This window comes from Salvelinus namaycush, chromosome 23, assembly GCF_016432855.1.
Source record: "Salvelinus namaycush isolate Seneca chromosome 23, SaNama_1.0, whole genome shotgun sequence".
In the NCBI taxonomy this organism is placed as follows: domain Eukaryota; kingdom Metazoa; phylum Chordata; class Actinopteri; order Salmoniformes; family Salmonidae; genus Salvelinus; species Salvelinus namaycush.
In genome coordinates, this window is record NC_052329.1 from 12,920,543 (window position 1) to 12,929,076 (window position 8,534).

The following is an 8,534-nucleotide window of genomic DNA, read 5'->3' on the forward strand; positions in this document are numbered from 1 at the left end:
TGTGGTTGGAATGTTATACATTTTGGTGTTACACTAAATACATAGGAATTTATTTTTCCAGTTAGAAATAGTAGGCCATGCATCAAATAACAATTTATCATCAGAAAAAGGAACCCTCAAATGCACTATAGCATTTTGTACGTTGTCTGCAGGTGGCTTGTTGTGAATGCACTCAACTATCAAGTCATTATCAGGTTATGTAAACTGCGTAGAAGGATTTGTGTTAATGTACAGTAAATGAAAGTGATGAAAATTATTATTTCACGTTATCAAGCTCACTGACTGACAAATCCCTGCCTATTACTGTGATTAAAAAGAGCATATGAAACATTGTTTTCATGAGGCCTACCTGTGCGCCTTCCTTTAAGAACCTCTGTTCCATCACCTCTCCTGTCCTTGATCCATACCACATACAGCCATTTGCGGATCTTTTCAGTGTCCATGTGAAAGATAGTTATTGTGAGGCTGGAACATTTGTTAACCTGCCCCCCAAAAAATTAACACCCATGTAAAATGAAGGCCTGCAAAGCTTACATATTTAAGTCTAATAGCATGAGATGAAAGTAGACAAACATCAGAGTGTGTGATATGAAGGCATAGTCAGTGGACATTCTGAACCTTGTTTGAAGTCAGTAGGTCACATGACCAAGGAGCTATTGAAATGTTACATGTTTGAAAGATTAATGTAAAATCTTGTGAGATGGAAATGGACAAACTAAAGTGTGTGCAATGTGTAGGCCCACTGAGTGGACATTCTGAACCTTGTTTGAAGTCAGTAGGTCACATGACCAAGGAGCTATTGAAATTTTAAATATTGAAAAATGTATGTAAAATCATGTGAGATGAAAATGGACAAACTAAAGGGTGTGCAATATAGAAGGGTAGTCAGTGGACATTCTGAACCTTGTTTGAAGTCACTAGGTCACATGACCAATGAGCTATTGAAATTCAAAAATGTAAATAAATAATTTTAAATAGTGTGAGATGTAAATCGACAAAAAAAAGTGTGTGCAATGTGTGTCTATGCCATCGGGTTAGCTACAACCAGTTTTGAAAGTTTTAGGAGTAATGGTTAAAGAGCTATTGAAATTAGAAAAATGTGATTTGTCACTATGTTGACGGTCCCTAACTGCTGTTGGTGGCCGTAAGGAAAACTACTGGCGAATATCCGTCGAATATCCAACCTGAAACTGGCTTTACCTCGGTCTTTGCTTTATCTTGGCCTGGTCGCAGTTGTAAATGAGAAATTGTTCTCAATTGGCCTACCTGGTTAAATAAAGGTTAAATAAAAAAATAAAACCCACAGAGATAACCCCTCAGACAGGCGCCCTGCTTCGGTAATCCATAATGAAAACATTCAAAAATCTGTTTGAGGCGCAAAGCACGCTTCTTCTGTTCCGCGGACATACATCAGAATAAGACCAGCTCGTGACTCACTGACGCCACTTCATCCAAAGCATACACGATACTCCAAATGAAACCCCCAGGTGAGAATCCCCCAGGCCCAGGTGTATGGAACGCCGCTTGGGTCTTAAAGCACGTGGTCAAAACGTGATATTTTTAATGCTACGTTTGTAAAGTAAACAGGTGCATGCGTTAAATTAACGCCTGCACGCATCAAATCAACACACGCAAATGTGCTTGCAGGGGTTCAACATGTGCTAAATAAACGGCTGCAAGCGGTCCTGCACACGTCAAGTTAACGCCTACAGCTGCTAAAAAATACACCTACACACGCTAATTTAACGCGTTCCTTAATATGCACATTTTACTAGCCAATTTCCATAGCTCCTCCTTTCAACCAGGTTTCAATAATCAGTGTAGTCAGTTTGATGCAACAACACCCCAATTGAAGATGGCGAGATGGAACTTCCTTATCCGCTGTAAACAGACCCTAAATGACTGCACTTGGCTTCTGCTCTCTGATAATCCTGGACTTGATGCCCTTGAGTCCACGTTAACAAGGTTGATTATTTTTTAAATACTAGTGTAACGACCCTAGGTTTATAAGCGCGGAAATCGAGTCTGCCGCACGAGCATGCTTTTGCGACACAGTCGATAGCGCGCCGGACCTTGGGCTAGAAGGTCGAGGGTTCGAGACCTGCCCCCTGCTGTTTCATTACACTATTATTAATCCTAAAGTTGATCCGCACACCCCGGCCATTGCCGCAGTGAACGGCGCAGTCTTGTAACATTTTTACAGCCCTGCTAACTACATAAAGGTGATTTATTGTCGAGGAGTACTGACGTGAAACATGTTTTTGTCTTTTTAGGCATTTTTTTGTATTTTCAGGCTGGCTAGCTATAATTGCAATGCCACCTAGCCTTAGCCGTGCTAGCTCGCGATTAGCATGAAAACATTTACAAAACTCACTTAAAGCTCATTTGACCTAAGACAACCCTGCAAAAACTTTGCTAATATCGACAACATACCAGCTTTCCAACAGCACAGATATTACTTTTGAATACCCTTTGAAATTTTAATATTTAATCTAAGCCTATAATGCAGAAATTAACAACTTCAGAACCAGGAACGTTAACGTTAGTACTATGGCACTTTTAACAAGAATTGCAGTCCTATGTTCTCTATTTTCACAAAACTGTCGTTTTGCAGAATGGAAACCATGCAGAGGAGCCTGGGCTAGGGGGAGGCTGATCAATGATGCTTCAGCAGATGATCCAATTGATCAAGTATCTCAGTTCATTCAGGAAGTGCGTTTGTCTGGCTGGCATGCACAACAAGGTAAGCAGCATTGTAGTGGGTGTGGTTGGGTTTACTGTTGTTTTTTTCACTCTTCCTTCTGCTGCCCATTGTATTTGTTCTTGGTCAACATTTCCATTTATGTCTTGGCTTTAAAATCCAATATTATAAAAACATTACTTGGCCACAATTTGTGACAGTTACTATAATTTTAAAGTGTTTTTGGAATGAGGGGGGCGGGCGGTGTGACAATACATTAAGTAGCCTAAACGCAGTGTATTATTGTTACAGCCAGTTCCGGTTACCGGGCTCCTCGGACTTGGAGAGGAGCTAGAGGTGCATCTTGTTATGCCATCACTCAAGAGCAACTGAGGTTTCTGATGTCCTGTGCTTTCAGTGTGTCTCAGATGGCTGATATTCAACATGTCCCGATCAACACTCAAACGTCGTCTAAGGTCAGTTGTTCTTGGGCGAAATGCTATAAACTACAGACTTTAGATGCATGGTTTTCCCTATTCTTACCAATAAAACAATTTAGAATGACTACTATCAAGACAGGACTTTAAAATGACTATGATGATATACATTACCCTTATCCCTGTCCATTGTTACAAATGTTTTCCCAGACAATTCAATTTGTCACATGCACCATTATATTCTGTCATGTCAGACTTGGCTCTGGATGAAAAGATTAAAGACTTGGTGGCTGGGAACGACAAACTTGGACTGGAGGCTGTTCGAGCACAATTAAGGGCATTGGGAATCCGGGAGCAGAGACGCAGAGTGAGGGACAGCATGATTCGTGGTAACCCGAGAGCGGCTGCCCTCAGAGCCATGTCGCAGAGGCTACATAGAAGGTCATACCGTGTTGCTGGACTAAACTCGTTATGGCACCTTGATGGAAACCACAAACTGATAAGGTAGATGTATCTTTGTGATAGACACAATTATCTATATCACTGGTGAGAAGTTGTACAACTCATTGTTCATCAACAACTAACAGTTCAGTTTAGCAAGCAATGGCCCAATATGTCAGTCAGGTGGATAATAATTGTTTTATTGTGTTCCTGCTACTTCTGTGATCGATAGAATATCTGCATCATGAAATTAACAAACATGCTTATATTGAGGACATACTGAGGCAAAAACGGTTGGAACAAAGTATTTGTGCCTAAGTGTGAACAACAGGAGTCTGTCCTCTTGATTCATTAACATTGTTCCACATTTTAGATGTTAATTTAATATCTGGTCTGCTGCTTTGTTATATACTGCAGGAACCCGATGCAGCATCTAAGTGGTAAAGGAGGAGGGTGATGTTTGTATATTTCATGTGTTCAGCTTTTGTATCAACCAGTGCTGTTTTCTGATTTAGGTGGAGGATACTTCATAGTGGCATTGATGGGTACAGCCGCCTCGTTGTATTTCTCCGTGCTTCCAGCAACAATCGCAGCAGTACTGTCATGGATTGCTTGATGAATGCTGTCTCCAGACATGGCGTTCCCTCCAGAGTTAGGACGGACCATGGAGGAGGAAACAACACCGTCTGCTTGTTGAATGTAATACATATTGAAAGTATTATTTAATAGATAGAGCTACATGCATCCTTAAGGTCTTCTTGACCAACACATTGATTACATTCTATAGTGAGTGATGCATGCGGCTACATTCTGTCTGTAAATCACTTTCAGAACGCAATCACATTGTTTGACAGCTTTATTGCTTTCTCCATGTTTTTGAAATGTATAAGCCTTTAAATGACCTTTTACAGACTACTTCTACAAACGAGGCTACACTTGTGGCAGCACCTATTCCTGTGGCACCCCATCTTCTGCACCACTTCTTGTGGCCTCCCCTCCACCTATACCACTTCCTGTGGCCTCCCCTCCACCATTCCATGAGGCTTGTCACCCACCTTCACCAAACTCTTCTGTTGATGTTGGTGATGACAATGAGTAAGTCATCCCTGTAAATAATTAAATGTCTTATTACAGATGAATTGTGGGAAGTATCTGAACTTTGTTATTCTGAATGTCTCTCTTTGGTGTTGACCTCCAAACACTGCTGAAAATAAAGAGATGCCAACCAAATGAACGTGATGAGGGACAACATTTATGATTGTGCAATGAGAGGCTTTAAGAGAGCCCCCTTTAATCCGGAGGCAAAAATAGACATGGTTTTTAGGGATGCTTACGGAAAAGGGGCAGCTGATGAGGGTGGTCCCTCAAGAGAATTTCTCCAGCTGCTAATGAGTGCCATTCATTCCTCTGCAATATTTGAGGGACCTGATTGACAAAAATGCCTTTCTTGCAACTCTCAAGGTGAGTTACACTTTTACACCAACAAAGACACGTTTGTTTATGGCAATATATATGACTTGAGTAAGACATTTGATTTTTGTATGTAATGTGTCCTTTATTTACTGTACGTCTTCTGTGTGACTGCACTCTGATAGCGTATACAAGCAGGTGTGCCGCATGATTGCTGTCTGTCTGGTACATGGGGGTGTAGAGCCACATTTTTTCAGAGAGGCTATACAGTCAAGTGTTTGGCCTAAAACCTCCTGTGCCAGAACTGAAAGAAATTGTGGAATATGACTTCAGCGAGAAGTTGGAGAAGGTAAGTACTTTATACTGTGGTGGATGTTATGTTACTGTTAATTTGCACTAAGTTTGATAACATTTTGGGTTATAGTTCACTTTTCCACATGGATTTGGTTTATTTTTGTTGGCAGTCAATCTTTAAGGGTAGTGATAATCAGTTTATTGTTTTGCTAATTTGTCCCAAAACACAGTTCAATAAACAATCTAAGATCCAGTTAGCACTGTTGACGAGGCACAGGAAGTGGTCATGTTGGGTCCAGTGCAATACATTCGTACATTGGAGAGGGATGCCCTGGTGGAGTCAGCCACAAAGTTCTACTTAGAAAGCAGGATACGGGATCCTCTTGAGTAGTGAGTTTCCATATATCTAAGGAATCTCAAGTTTAGTTAAATTCTTCAGGGCAAATTCATCGACTTTTTTTTACTTTATAGATTCAAAGAGGGTCTGGAGTGTCTAGGTCTCCTGCCTTACATGAATAGACACTCAAGCCTCTTCAGAGGCTTTTCATCTACGCTGAGAAACCTCTTTTGGCCAAAGACATAGCTTCCCTCTTCAAAGCAGAGCGCTGCCCACCTGGTACCAATCAAAGAGCAATAGAGAGAGAAGAGTCATTGTTTCTGGAGGGACTGACTTCTGGAGGTGGAAGGTTCGATGCAAACCATGATCATTGAAGTAACACGGCTCACATCAGTAAAACATCACCTAATCACTCTCACAACTGTGGGACAGCATTTTGTAGCCTTATTCTTCCATGGGCCCCCTAAGAATGTAATAGATAAATTAAATCCCAAACCACTTTCACTTAAGAGTATTGTGTTCTCCAACAAGTGTTACTTATGGAATTTAATGTCCCCACCTTTCCTTTTTTCAGAGGGGAACACATACCCTTTAACCATGGAGGTTTTCATTTTCACATCAGGGGCTTCAGCATTCCTAGGCTGGGATTGCCAGTGGAGCCACAGCTACAGTTCTCTGCAACCGCACGGCAAACCGCCAAGTCTAGGTCCAAGAGGCTTCTAAACAGATTCTACCCCCAAGCCATAAGACTACTGAACATTTAATCAAATGGCTACCAGACTATTTGCTGCTACTCTATCTATGCAGTCACTTTAATATCTCTACCTATATGTATATATTAACTCGACTAACCAGTGCCCCCGCACATTCTCTGTAACGGTACTCCCCCTGTATATAGCCTCACTATTGTTATTTTACTGATGCTCTTAAATGATTTACTTTTTTTTGTCACTGCATTGTTGGTTAAGGGCTTGTAAGTAAGCATTTCACTGTAAGGTCTACTACACCTGTTGTTTGGCGCATGTGACAGACAACTTGATTTGATTTAAAGAATTCATTTAAGGGGAATTATCCAAAACGTTTATTGCATGACCACCTAGTAAGTTCGGAATACTGCAGCCAATGTTAATTGATGTGTCCCAAAATAATTTATATTATGAAAGTTTCCGACAGGTTTGTGAATCAGCAAAAAAAAGTTCTTAGTGGGTAAACTGAGCATTATGCAAAGTAGTTATGTCAAGGGACTGTTACAATAAATACATCTTACAGTAAATATGGACATTTCATTTACATGTGTTATGGCAATAAGACACTGTAGTTGGTACATAGGTCGTGGTGCAGCAAGTTTGAGGGTAGTGGAGAAGCACAAGTGGGACTTTGAGTGAAGTAACTGAGGGCAGAAAAGGATATCAGGGTGCCCAGGAACTTGCAGCTGCTGATCATCTCCATGTCAATGTACAGTAGATGGTGATACTTGACCATTATCCCATCTACTTTGTTTTGCTTATGCTGAGACTTGTCCTATCACCATTGTCAGGTCCCACAGCTCCTTCATGTGTACCATGGTAGTGTCAGGTCCATTCTGGGGATACACATTCTTATAATGTAAAAAATCTAATTTATTACAGGATTTACACCCAGAGCCTGCTAATCAGTTTGTGGGTAAGGATGGTGTTGAACGCAAAGCTATAAAAGAAAATGCACTCTAACGTATGTAAAAATGTATAATTGACATTTGTTGGGACAATAGGCAAACTGGAGTTGTACAATCTATTGATCCAGTTTTTAAAAAAATCGATATCGACTGGGCTGCAGTGGAGACGGTAAGAAGCTTCGATATCATGGGGACCTAACTTCTAATGTCCTTTCCTGGTACAACCACAGACACTCCGTCCTACCGTGGCTGAAGATGTTTTGCCTAACGTCAAACATTAACAAGAGTGTCAGATTGAAGTGTCTGAAAAAATTTAAACAGAACCATAAGAGCAGATTACTTTGTCATCTTTACTGGCACAGTTTTAAAATGTCTAATTGTAGTCACTTTCAATTGATACATTGACTCCAAGAACCATAGATTGTAGTTCATAACATTAACACAACTGAAAAACGTTGCTTGACTGTAAATTGGGATACATGTTTTAATAACATTGGATATTTGATTGGGCTTAATGTTGCATACCTTGTCGTTGTGCATGCATGCCAACCAGGTGAGAATCACCTAAATTAATTGATACTTGATGAATCAGGTCTTCTCTGCTACTTTATCAGCCTCCTCCTTGCCCATTCCAAGCTCCGCTTCATGGTTCCCTTCTGCTAGACACAATTGTGTGAAAATAAAGCGGAAGGAATGGGAACTCTATTCCTTTGAAGCAGTACTGGGTATATGCCTGAAGTTAATTAATTACCCTACTAAGCTTCGATGGAATATATTCAAAAAGTTGAACGTGCACATTAGTCTACTCTGTTTGAAAGCTGACATGTAACGTTAGATGTTAGCAAAGGTTTTACAAGGTTGTCACTAGCCAAATTTGCTTTGTGAGCTTTTCTGTCTTCATGCTAATCGCGAGCTAGCGCGGCTAACGCTAGCATTTAAATGAAAGCCAGTCAGGCTGAATAAGTTGTTTTGCTTAAATACAAGGCTTTGGGCTAAAAACGTAACTCAAAAACATGTCCTGCTTCAGTACTAGCCGACAAGTCACATTTAGGTAGCTTGTCTTAAGTCAATGATAAAGCAAAATAAAGACAATAGTCCAGAAATCGAGTACTACCAGGATTTTGAGCATCTCCGTTGTCTAATCTATGTATGCCTGGCCCTGCATACAAGCAACAATCTTGCTAGTATGTAAATGAATTTACCTTGATAGTATTAACACAGTCCAATGTGTTTCCGTGGCTGTTATAGTTTACATGTTTTTTTCAGCAGGGTTTTTAATAA

General features: G+C 40.5%; 2 long non-coding RNA genes across 2 annotated transcripts; both read left to right on the forward strand.

Moving 5' to 3' along the window:
* The first annotated feature begins 2,129 nt into the window (after positions 1–2,129).
* LOC120018723 lies at positions 2,130–3,141 on the forward strand. The gene is made up of 3 exons (XR_005472243.1): positions 2,130–2,222; positions 2,615–2,743; positions 2,993–3,141. It is a non-coding gene; the product is annotated as an uncharacterized LOC120018723 (long non-coding RNA).
* A 943-nt stretch (positions 3,142–4,084) lies between these two features.
* LOC120018893 lies at positions 4,085–6,321 on the forward strand. Its single transcript, XR_005472273.1, has 4 exons — positions 4,085–4,257; positions 4,470–5,652; positions 5,734–5,948; positions 6,174–6,321. It is a non-coding gene; the product is annotated as an uncharacterized LOC120018893 (long non-coding RNA).
* Positions 6,322–8,534: the final 2,213 nt, after the last annotated feature.